Consider the following 9150-nt stretch of genomic DNA (forward strand, 5'->3'; position numbering starts at 1 on the left):
GTGTGCAGTCTGAAGACTTATCTCGCATCTCCAAGCCCCAGAAGGCCAAGATGCCTCTGCCACACACTGGACAAGAGCTAACTGCTGCTGCCATTCTGCGCAATGACGACATTGATCTATCAAGTGATGAAGATCTTGCAGATGATGCTCTTGAGCAACTCATCAAGAGCAAATAAGAAGCAGAAATCTTCAATGATCTGCCTCTCTTTGATGTAACCATCATACACAACTTCATTGACGAGTGGTTCAACACGCCAAACATCAACTTTGAAGATCTGCAGCTACCCATTGGCCTCAGTGTCACCTTCCAAGGCGCAATTGCTTCAGAGCTAGCTATTGCCCAGTGCATTGTTGAACTGAAGCAAAAGATTGACTATGAAAAGGCTCAGTTCAAGAAGCATATGGCCAACATCAGTGTGCAAGAAGTGAAGAACTTCAAGATCATGATGCACGAGCTCAAGGAAGCCTTTCTGAAGAAACGTGCAGAAGCTCAGGGTTCGTGTGAGCGCATGAAGACTCTGGCTGACAGATGTGTGCAAGCCTATAATGAGGCTGAGAAGCGCAAGGCCCTTGGGCGTCCTGGCATCGACCCCAGGATGGCCGCAAAGAAGAAGAAGAAGCCTGCTATGGCTGAACCCGATGCACCAAGGCAAGAAGCAGTTCCGATTGTCTTCCCAACAAGAATGACTGGCTCGAAGCCAAAGAGTCGGTCAACTGCTTCAGAGCTCAAGAAGACGAGGACTGCTGAGGCTGAAGCCAGGAAGAGGAAACACTCTGAAGCCTCTCCAACTGCCCCCTCCAAGAAGAAGAGGAAGACCAAGAAAGATCGGGCTGCTCCCATAGAGCCCTTGATAGTTGAACCCATTTCTATGGTCTATCCTGAAGCCGAACGCCAACTGACTATCCATGAGCCTGCTCCCACAGAGGCTCATGAAGCTGAAGACTTTCCAGCAGCAGATCCCATTGCTGCTGAAGACTTTGGTCAACATGACAATGTAGTAGATGGTGCAGTCCTTCCTCAGCTTGAAAATAGCGAACTCATCAGCATTGGTCGTCCACTGACACCAATCGCACAGGATGCTTCATGGGCGGATCGCCCACAAGAGGAAGAAGACAATGAGGCCCAGCCCACTCCAACTCCATAGGCGTCATCTGCGTTCCGCAGGCTTCGCAAAGGTCCAAGGCCTCAAGTCTCTGCTGAAGACATTCCGGCTGCATCAGCCGCGGAAGAAGAAGTACCACAAGTTGCCACTCCACTGTCCCACCAAGAAGCAGTTCTCAAGGAGAACGTGCTTGAAAATCTTGCGGCTGCCACAACCACCAATGAAGCTAATGTGGAGCCCTCCCCAATGGAAGAAGAAGACAGCGAAGCCACTGATCCCGTCACTTCTGTTCCTGAGTCTGTTGCCGGTCCATAGTTCGACTATCATGTTGAGCACATGCCTCAGGTACAGAAGCCAATCCCAAGATTGCCAAGGTTCCCAGGTCCTGCATCAGCACCTGTCTCCTTCAATATCAATGGCTTCAGGGCAGACAACACATTCTTCGATAGCTCCAGGAACCCCTACTCAAGGGAAAGGATATCATCTGATCTGTTCTGGAGCTATCCTCAGCGAAGCTATTACTCATGTATTCTTTACAACCAAGGTCGCATCTTCCCACACAAGCGCCTTGACATTGAAGCCATAGCTGGTCTGCCCTGTCTGGAAGAAGCTTTGGATTGCTTCAAGGAAGTTGGACTGCTGTCGTTCATTACTGACCAAGAGCATTGGAATGAAGAGCTGCTGCTCCAATTTTATGCCACACTTCACATCCGCGGGTACAGCAGAGATCCAAAGACTTGGGTCCTAGAGTGGATGACCGGAAACGTTCATCACGAAGCCAATGCATTTGACATCATTGAGCTCACTGGCTTGCCCACTCCTGGCGATCTCTACGAGCATGGCTGTCAGCTGCATAGTGAAGCTATTGAGAGCATCTTTAAGAGGCCGGAACCTGATATGAGTCAGATGCTCAGCATGATGAAGCCATTGCCCCAAGATGCTTCTTATCCAACAGAGTTCTTCTTTGAAGACCTTGAGTATCTGCCAAGAACCATCTATCACATCATCAGGCGAACTCTCTGGCCCATCAAAGGGCACTCTCCAAATGCCAAGCTTGAGGGTGCAATGAAGACTTTGGTCTTTTATATTCTTCATGGCAAATGCTTCAATGCACAGGACTTATTCATCTGTCAACTTTCTGCATCAGGCTCTGATCTGTTTGGCTTGAAATTCTACGCCCCATGGGTAATGCGGCTAATTAAACTTCACTCCGATATCTCATATCAGCCATCTGCTCGCAATCATAGAATTTTTCTGCCTAATGTGGATATCTCTACTGAAGCCATCTATCCTGAGCCTGCAAAGCAACCTCTAAGTCTTCACAATGCAGAGCATCAGAGTTTCTCACAGAACATTGAAGGAGTTGAAGCAGTCACTCGGGTGTATCCTTTGGCTGGCACTACACGTGCACCACACCCTGCGTCTGCTGAAGCCATTGATAGTACAACTGCTCCAAGACCCAAGAAGCGCACTCATGTTCTCAACGACCGAGAGCTTCTTGTGGCTCTTAATCAGAAACAGGATAGGCATCATGACTGGCTGAAGCGTCAGATGAAAAGCCTCTTGGTGGATGTTAATCGCATTCGCAATCTTGCCACCAAGAATGCTTTCGTTGCCCATGAAACCTGTCGCCGCACATGGAAAGGGCTCACGATGATGTGTTCTGAAGCTGATCTTCAAGAGGATGGCTTCACTGAACGATTCAAGTATGACTCCACACCTCCTCGAAGGGCTGTGCTGTGAGGAACTCCATCCCTTGAAGACTCTGAGTTCTCTTCATCTGCTGCAACAGTGACTGCCAGAGTTATCGAAGATGAAGACGATGCTACTTCGCCGCCACCTCCTTCAGCACGCGTCAACTCTGCTCCAAGCTCTTCAGCACCGCCAAACACCACCAACGACCCTGCTACTTCACCTACTCCGCATGGGAACAAGTAGATGCTCTATGTCTTCAAACCTTTTTGGTCCTTACTGACAAAAGGGGGAGAAGGATATGAGGTTGATAGCATATGAGGTTGATAGTTTCAAGCGGGTCCATATGGGCAGGTGCTTTATAGTTTGCTTCATGCTTACAACTCTCGTTTTTCTACATTTGGTTCTTTGAGTTGTAACACTTAAACTCGATGGTCGTCTGCTACTTTTCTGCCACTTTGTTTTGCGAAGATAAATTCCGCATGTGCGACGATAAATTCCGCACTTAGATCATTCTGCAGACGTCCATTTTCCATTATGCATTGTCATTATATTCACATGCTTTCACATGCATAGTGGATTGTCATCATAAGTTGAAGTGGATCTCCACAAGTACAACCTGCCATGTGCATTTGCATTCCAAAAGCAAATTACTTATATGCACATCTTCAGGGGGAGCCCTTGCAACTTATGAAGACAATTCCTTATCCTTTACAATTTCACAGATTATATTCCCCATTGAAAACTTCAACTAGTTTGTCATCAATCACCAAAAAGGGGGAGATTGTAAGTGCATCTAGTGCCACCCTGAGTTGGTTTTGGAGTATTGACGACAAACCTAGTTGAGGGACTAATGTGTTTGTGAGAATTGCAGGATAACACAGGTAGAAGTCCCTCATTGATTCGGTTTTCCTACCAGAGATGACCCCTAAAAATGTATGAAGACATTGAAGCCAAAGGTGGTATATGAAGATATTCACATTGAAGACTATGACAAGAGAAGACACCACATGAAGCCTATGGAGCTCAAAGACTTAGATCTTTCATAGTTCTTTTTCTTTTGTGTTGAGTCATAGGAACCACCATACTGTTAAGTGGGGTCCAAGAGAACCAGTCAGAATGACTAAAGTGATGCCTAACCAAAACCTATGTCTTCGAGTGAAGACTATGAGAGCGAATCTTGTCCAGAGTCGGACAAGTCAGCTTTTCTTGTAGCCCAAGTAAAGTTGCCGTGTGAGTTTGAAATCTGACCATTGGAACACGTGTCAGTTCCTTAGTGACCCAGGGTCATTTCGGACAAATCAGGTCGGGTTGCCAAGTGGCTATAAATAGCCCAGCCCCGACAACCATAAACGGTTGGCTGCTCAGATTGAGAGAACGGCTTTTGTCGTGTGAGAGCAACCCACCTCGAAGCCTTTGAGAGAGAATTCCTTGCGAGGATAAAGCCCTAACCACCCAGAGCCAAAGAGAATTGGGCATCACTTAAGTCTTCTTGTCTGTGTGATCTGAGGACTTATTACACTTGAGGACTGTGCATCCTCCAGCCGGTTAGGCGTCGCGTTATGAGCATCCAAGAGACATTGTGGATTGCCGGTGAACGAAGTCTATGAAGGTTTGGGAGTCTACCTCGAAGACTTACCAGAGTGATTGGGCGAGGTCTGTGTGACCTTAGCTCAAGGGGAATACGGTGAGGATTGGGTGTCCTGAGCTGCGTGTTCAGGACTGGGTGTCCGGGACTGTGTGTCCTAAGGTTTAAATACCTAGCCGCCCCAACCAGACGTACAGTTGTCACAGCAACTGGAACTGGTCCAACAAATCATTGTCTTCAACGAGTCACTGGTTTCATCTTCCCTTCCCTTTACTTACTGTTTCTCTTTGTGAAGTCATTGTATGTTTGCACTATCTTTTGTCTTCACTGAGTGACTGCATGTTCTGTATGGCTTCATAATATCTTCCTACCTGATCCTTACTACATTGCTGCTATTAGTCATTGTGCTTTCACTCTATTGAATACTTGACTATGGCTTGCCTAGTTTAGTCTACCTTCCGCTGCATGGTAATAGGTTTATTTCTACCGTTTGTCTTCAGAACTTCCATGTTTTGAAGACTTTCATAAAAATCGCCTATTCACCCCCCCTCTAGTCGATATAACGCACTTTCAGTTCACACAAGTTGGATCTATCTCATACTGCATCTCATAACATGCCTAGTATATTCACTTATGCTTCACAAAGTAGTTAGATTCCTCACTTGTACTTATTGGTGGATTCGTACAAATCTGGAACCAACTCTCTACCTATGAGTGAATGGCTTCGCACTATGAGGTCAATGTCTTCTAAACTGATTTATCTTCAAAAATCTTCTGAGAATGCATATGACCTCTTCCCCTTCCCTCGCACCTTTAATGCTGTCACAGGTACATGTCCGTGGGAGAATCCCTTGGTTCTCATAGTCTGCATTCATCTGCAGAGTTCTTACAGCATCATATAAATTATCCTGAAGCCAGTTCTTGTCTAACCAGTAGACAGAAGACTTTGACAGTTTTGAAGCCTTTCAGTCTAAACTTCATGGCCACAGAGAAATCTGCAAGGAAGGGTGGAAGACAGCGTCGTGGCAACACCTCAAGAGATTTGCCTCCTGGCCACTATGAGCTGTATAAGACAGATCCAGAGGAGGACTACAATCAGCGGAAAACCCGAATCCAATGGATTCGAAGATATTGGGCAGAACAATGGTTCAAGTACAGGTTCGTGACCCAGGAGTATGCTGAGAAAAACGCCATCAAGCGACCGTGGGGAGACATCTTGTACAGAAATCTTCAACCCAGATCCAGAGCTGAAGCCATTGAACAGGCTTCTATCCTTGTATGGTCCATGGACCACAGCCTGCCGATGCAAACCCATCTTCGCTGCTATGGTTCCATGACGACAATCTGTTCAAGCGCAACTTCCAGTTTGCCAAGAACTCGGCCAAAGCAAACAAGAAGTCATGGGGACTAGACTTCAATCCAGGCCCCTCTGCTCCTCGTGCTGATGGCTCACGCGAAGCTGAACCCAATCTGGTTGGGCCCTTCTATAACTTAGAAGGTCTCATTACTCACATACAAGTTCAAGGGGCAGTCGTGGATCAACCTGCAGACGTCGCTAAATCTGACGAAGCGCCTGCACCACCGAAGCCGAAGAAGCTGAAGAAACCTAAGGCTTCGAAGCCTGCCCCTGCACCAAAGGTTTCACGGGCAAAGCCTCTAGCCACTGCACCTCCTGAACATAGTGTGCAGTCTGAAGATCTATCACGCATCTCCAAGCCCTCCAAAGTGAAGATGCCCATGCAACCCACCAGCCAAGCACTGACCCCTGCTGCTGTTCTGCGCAACGAGAATGACGCCATTGATCTGTCCAGCAACGACGACCTTGGCGATGACGCTCTTGAGCAGTTGATCAAGAGCAAGCAAGAGGCAGAAATCTTCAATGACCTTCCTCTCTTTGATGTTTAAATCATCAACACGTTCATTGATGAGTGGTTTGACAGCCCAAATGTTAGCTTTGATGATCTTCAGCTTCCCATTGGCCTCAGCGTCGCCTTCCACGGAGCCATTGCTGCTGAGCTGGCTCTAGCTCAGAAAATTGTTGAGCTGAAGCATAAGATAGATTATGAAAAGGCCCAGTTCCAGAAGCATATGGTCAAGCTCAATGTTGAAGACATTCAGAACTTCCAGGTCATGATGCATGAGCTCAAGGAAGCATTCCGAACCAAACGCGAAGAAGCCAAAGGTTCGTGAGCGCATGAAGGATCTTGCTGCTAAATGTGTTCAGGGATACAATGAAGCTGAAAAGCGCAAGGCTTTGGGGCGACCAGGCATCGACCCCAGAATGGCAGCCAAGAAGAAGAAGAAGCCAGCTGTGGCTGAACCCGAAGCACCAAGGAAGGAAGTACATCCAATTGTCTTCCCAGCCAGTATGACAGGCTCGAAGCCTAAGGTCCCCACAGTGGCTTCAGAACCGAAGAAAACAAGGGAAGCTGAAGCTGAAGCCAGAAAGCACAAAACCAAGGCCACCACTGATGATGCTCCTCCAACTAAGAAACACAAAACCAAGAAGAGAGATCGGGCTGCTCCCACAGAGCCCCTTGAGGTCGAGCCAATCTCAGTGGCTCGTCCTACATCTGAAAATCAAGAACGCCAAGTGGTAGTTCATGAGCCTGCTTCCACAGAGGCTCATGAAGCTGAAGACAATCCAGCTGTTGACCCCACCGCAGCTGAAGACATTGGTCCTCACGACAATGTTGAAGATGATGAAGTCCTTCCTCAGATCGTGCACCAGTTGGTATCATCGCCTGTGCTCACGCACAGCGAACTCATCAGCATTGGTCGTCCTCTGACGCCAACTGCTCAGGATGCATCATGGGCTGATCACCCACAACGACAAGACACCCCAATTTCTCCCCAACCACAAGTCACCTCGCCCGTACAAGATGACGATGACTTTGAGGCCCAGCAAACTCCATCTCCGCAACCGTCGCCAGCATTACGCAGGCTTCGCAAAGGACCGAGACCCCAAGTCACTCCCACTGTGCATGTGTCGGAGTCTGAAGCCAAAACCGCTGAAGACATTCTGGCTGCATCAGCCGATGAAAGAGAAGAACCAAGAGTTGAAGTAGAAAGAGTTGCTACACCCCCGTCCCACCAAGATGTTGTTCTCGAGGAGAACGTGTCCGACCCTCCAGCTTCTGAAGTGGAGGTTAACAATCCTGAGGCGGCCACCAACATCAACACTGAAGCCAATGACGTTGTCATGGGTGAAGCTAATGTGGCGCCTGAAGCTACTGCGGTGCTAGAAGTACAAGCACCTAAAGCCACTGCAGCGCCCAAAGCCAATACTGAAGCACCTGAAGCCAATGTGGCCCCTGAAGCCCAGATCAACGACAATGTCAATGCTCCTGTACCCCCTCCAAGTCCTCATACAATTGAGCTGGCATTTGATCGTGGTCAGCCTATTATGGTCAGATGGCCCATTCTGGTTCCTCCACCTGCTGCGGGTCCACAATTTGACTATCATGTCGAGCACAGACCTCTCGTCCAGAAGCCCAAGCCAAGACTTCCACGATTCCCAGGCACTGCAACTTCACCTGGGGTCTTCAATGTGAATGGCTTCGTGGCACACAACACCTTCTTCAACAGCGCCAAGAACCCTTACACCAAACCTCGCATTTCATCAGATCGATTCTGGAGCTATCAGCAGCGCAGCTACTATTCCTACGTCTTATACAATCAAGGGCGCATATTTCCACATATGCGTCTCAACACTGAAGCTATAGCTGGCTTGCACTGCCTTGAAGAAGCGTTGGATTGCTTCAGAGATGCTGGACTGCTGCAGTTTGTCACAGATAAGGAACACTGGAATGAAGAGCTTCTCCTACAGTTCTATGCAACTCTTCACATTCGAGGCTACAACAGGGATCCAAAGACTTGGGTCCTTGAGTGGATGACAGGCAATGTCCATCATGAAGCCAAAGCTCTTGATACCATTGAGCTCATAGGCCTGCCCACTCCTAGTGAATACTATGAACCAGGTTGTCAACAACATCAGAATGCTTTGGAGAGCATCTTTCAGAAGCCACAACCCAACATGAGCCAAATGTTGAGCATGATGAAGCCTTTGCCTCATGATGCTAACTACCCATCTGAATTCTTTGTTGAAGACCTAGAGTATCTGCCTCGCACCATTTATCATATCATCAGAAAAACTCTATGGCCCGTCAAAGGACATTCATCTGCAGCGAAGCTTGAAGGAGCAATGAAGACTTTGGTCTTCTATATCTTCAATGGCATCAGCTTCAATGCTCAAGACTTCTTCATCAGGCAGTTGGCTGCATCAGGCTCCGACATTTTTGGTCTGAAGTTCTATGCTCCATGGGTAATGCGACTTATCAAGCTTCACTCTGCCATTAACTATCAGCCGTCTGCGCGCAATCATATTGTCTTCTTGCCAGAGGTTGATCTGTCTGTTGAAGCTATTTACCCAGAGCCTGCTAAGGATCCCATTTATCTTCACAATGTTGATCACCAAAGCTTCACCCAGCCCATTGAAGGAGTTCAGGCAGTCTCGTGCGTTTATCCCTTTGCTGGCAACACATGTGCCCCTCATGCTCAAACTGACGCCACTGGTAGCACCATTGCGCAAAGGCCTCGAAGGCGATCTCGTGTTCTAAATGACCGAGAGCTTCTCGTCGCGCTACACCAGAAACAGGACAAACATCACGACTGGCTTAAGCGTCAGATGCAAAGCCTCTTGGTGGATGTCAACCGCATTCGCAATCTTGCCACCAAGAATGCCTTTGTCACTCATGAAACATGTCG

The sequence above is a fragment of the Triticum dicoccoides genome, chromosome 7A (genome assembly GCF_002162155.2).
Source record: "Triticum dicoccoides isolate Atlit2015 ecotype Zavitan chromosome 7A, WEW_v2.0, whole genome shotgun sequence".
Classification (NCBI taxonomy): domain Eukaryota; kingdom Viridiplantae; phylum Streptophyta; class Magnoliopsida; order Poales; family Poaceae; genus Triticum; species Triticum dicoccoides.